Source organism: Nothobranchius furzeri, chromosome 1 (genome assembly GCF_043380555.1).
Source record: "Nothobranchius furzeri strain GRZ-AD chromosome 1, NfurGRZ-RIMD1, whole genome shotgun sequence".
NCBI classification, from domain to species: domain Eukaryota; kingdom Metazoa; phylum Chordata; class Actinopteri; order Cyprinodontiformes; family Nothobranchiidae; genus Nothobranchius; species Nothobranchius furzeri.
This window is the reverse complement of record NC_091741.1, coordinates 50,115,615-50,119,391: the sequence shown is the minus strand read 5'-3', so window position 1 is coordinate 50,119,391 and position 3,777 is coordinate 50,115,615.

Here is a 3,777-nt window from a genome sequence, read left to right as displayed (position 1 = left end):
AGCCAACCAGAGGTTGACAAGTTTGAGGATTATTACCAAGAATCTCAGAAACATGCCTTCTTTGATACCGGAGGCTCTGATCTGGGTAAAATGTTATTTATGTTTATGTTTATATATTTAGCAGACGCTTTTGTCCAAAGCGACTAACAAGTGATAATCGGCATGTTGCCCTTGAGGCTAACTACAACAACATTGACATCAGTCATGGAGAGTAGGGAACAAGGAGTGGACAGTAGAGAGGGGGGATGGGTGCAGGGAGGGTGCTAGTTAAGAAGATGCTCTCTCAAGAGCAGGGTCTTTAGGAGTTTCTTGAAAATTGAAAAGGAAGCCGCTGTTCTGGTGGCTTGGAAGGTCATTCCACATTTGTGGAACGATGCATGAGAAGAGTCTGGATTGTCCTGAGCGTGATGTAGGCACTGCTAGCCGACGATCCTGTGATAACCGGAGCGGCCGGGCCGAGACGTAAGCCTTTGCAAGAGGATTCAGGTAGATGGGAGCCGTACCATCTCGGACTTTGTGTGCTAGTGTTAGGAATTTGAATTTGATGCGTGCTGCTAGCGGTAGCCAGTGGAGCTCAATGAACAGAGGGGTGACGTGCGCTCTTTTTGGCTGATTGAAAACCAGACGCGCCGCTGCGTTCTGGACCATTTGAAGAGGTCTCACAGTACTGCCTGGAAGACCAGTTAGAAGGGCATTGCAGTAATCGAGGCGGGAGATGACAGTAGATTGCACCAGGAGCTGGGTGGCATGTTGTGTTTGGTATGGTCTGATCTTTCGTATGTTATACAGCGCAAAGCGGCATGAATGGGCAACAGAGGCAACATGATCTTTAAAGGCCAGGTGTTCATCAATCACAACACCCAGATTTCGAACTGCCTTTGAAGGAGCCAGAGATAGAAAGTCATTTTGGATTGAGATATTGTGCTGTATGGATGGTTTTGCTGGGATGACAAGTAGTTCAGTTTTAGAGAGGTTTTATGTGTCATGGGCTTAACTTTACCTTACTTGTCCTTGTGTGAGTGCAAATGGTTATGACTTTGTCAAGTAAACATGCAATCAATCAATGTAATCACAGATTAATGAAAGCATTTCATTATTTAAATCATTGTAAGTAGCAGTAAACAAACATTTATTTAATGATTATCTAGCTTATAAGTTTTAGAAGTTCATATTTAATTTTAAAATCTTCTTTCTTCCGTGAAGCAAGGAGTCTTAGATAAAAGGGTGCTGTGAGGGACCTTGAGGAGAGAATGTTATTGTTGACATTTTATTATCTCTGTCAGAGCTGCAGGCTCTGAGCTCCAGCTGGTGGGATGGAGGCAGGCTGGTTTAAAGGGAACACATGCAGTCTTGTGTCTCCTTTTTGACCAGATGTTGGATGGTCAAACAGTACCTAAAAACTGACCATTGCTGGATGTTACACTCTTTTGTTTATTTTTGTTTTCTGTCATAACCATTAGGGCTTTGCAATAAATTGAAAATTTATCGTTATCAAAATTTCTGACTCTTATCAAGATAAAGGTTCCCATGTCACTTAATGTAATAACTATGAAAGATTAGCTTGTGATCCAAATCAGCCAAAATTCTACCCGATCAGCTCATCCTCTTCTCCTCATTTCAGAATCTGCTGGTTTTTTTTCCTAACATCACCAACTTGAGACAACAATAAAAATTCCAGCACTTTTCTATGTTAGCAATAAATATTCCTGGCATTTAAAAAAACTTCCAAAACCATAATTTTGCAGTGAATCAAAAGTGTTTTCTTAATTTATTTTTTTACTTTAGTCCATTAAATACATTATTATTAACCTAAATTGGCATCAATAGGTCAGATCTATACAGGAATTAGAAATCAGTGTCGGTTCATCAAAAGCAGAATCGTTGCATCTCTAGTTTGTGAGTTTGAACTGATCTGTTTAATTTTAATCCAAGCTAGCTCTTTTCAGCATAAATTAACTTTTATTAAAGTTATAATGAAAGAAAAGGACATTCCCAGAATACATTTTGAGACTGTAAATGAAAATATTCAGACAAACGTGAGAAAAGATAATGGATCTGGCTGATGAAAACTACAATTTTATGACAATTTAAAAGATCGGAAATTCCACTAAACCACTAAACCCAGTGATGTTTTAATTTGTTCCAGCAGCTACCCTTTTTCTGACGCTTCCCAGACAAATCCATACCCCAATTAGATTTATCCGCTCGTGACATCCAGCAGACACTTCAACCTGCTTTCTCCATAGATTTTTCATTAATGGAGAAAAAACAAAATGCCACAAAAACACAACATTGACACCTTGTGGTCATTTACCCGACAAATCTCAGCAGCCACATTTGGAGATCAGAAGCAACCCGGGGACCTGGAAAGGACTAATGCGCAGAAAACAGAAGACATCACCATTTCCTACACAAACACACACACGTGCACACACACTCTGATCCATGAACAGGATATTTAAATGACCAGAGAAAGAAATGACCATCCTGCACAGAAAGTGTCCACACATGCCACTAGGTGGTAGGATAAATGCAGCCTGCATGTAATGGAGAAGATAAAAGCTTCATGAATGCTGAGAAGTCTCCCCCCTCCTGCCTCACCCACTCCCCCATCACTAACACATTCTTATGATAATAGAATAATACTGGTCTTTAGTTAATTGTGCACAGGCGATAGTGGTGGGCACCTATTGTTGAGGGCTCTTGTGAGTCTAAAGGAAAGAGCTGCTGGGGATTATCCTCCTTTTATGGGACTCCTCAGATTCTACCCAGCCCATAATTTATTCACTTTGTTAAGTGTTTGTCTTTGTTTGATTTGTGTAAGAATTTGATGGATGTAGTGATAATCTTGATGGATTACTTTAAAAAGAAATGTGCAAGAATGCCTCCTTGCTCTCAGGTTTTTTGCAAGAATATTAGCAGGAACGTTTTCATCAGTGTAAGGCCAGTGTGTTTGGGTCCAAAGGTCATGTAGGGTTACAGCTAACACACACATTTTCTATGATTTACTGACACAATGGTTTTCTGTCTGTTAATACTCTCATAAAGTTACATCTGTGCAGATTTTTGCACAGCTAAAGTTCTTCAAGTTTTCATGAATCATCCATGTCATGCTTTGCTCACAATTCAAGAGGAATGCAATGAAATCCCTACATTTTGATTTTAGAGTGTGCTGTGACTGGAGTTGACTGTTTTGGATATGACTGCGCACGCTGCAGTCATCGCTGCACACTAGTGGTGTCTAGTCCTGGATCTTGATTACCACTGTGCATCAGGGTTCAGAGGTTTCCCTGCCTCACCACACCTGATTTTAATGATCAACAGGCTTCCACAGAGACCGATGTTCTGCTGAACAGGTAATTTAGCTACTGAAACAGGTGTGTAAGTGCAGGGAAACAACTAAATCATGCAGTATATGACCCTTGAGGAACAGGATTGGAGACCCCTGCTGTACACCATTAACACATAAAAATATAAATCACTTGTAACCCCTTTCTTCAGTTGCTTATTTAAGTAAACCAATCATATCTCGCTTTCAGGTGCTGCCATGTTGGATTTTTTGGAACTTAAACCCGTGCACTCAGGAAGTGGAGACAGTTGCTCCGTCTACACACCCTAAACACAATCATGTTTTTCCCCGAGCATCAAATAAGTGATTACAGCTAAAAGTAAAAGAAGAAAAAACTAAGCATGTTTTCATTTCTTTAACAAGAACAAAGTCTAATTTGATTACGTGAGGGGGTGGGGCCGTCATGTCATACTGCAACCAGCCACTAG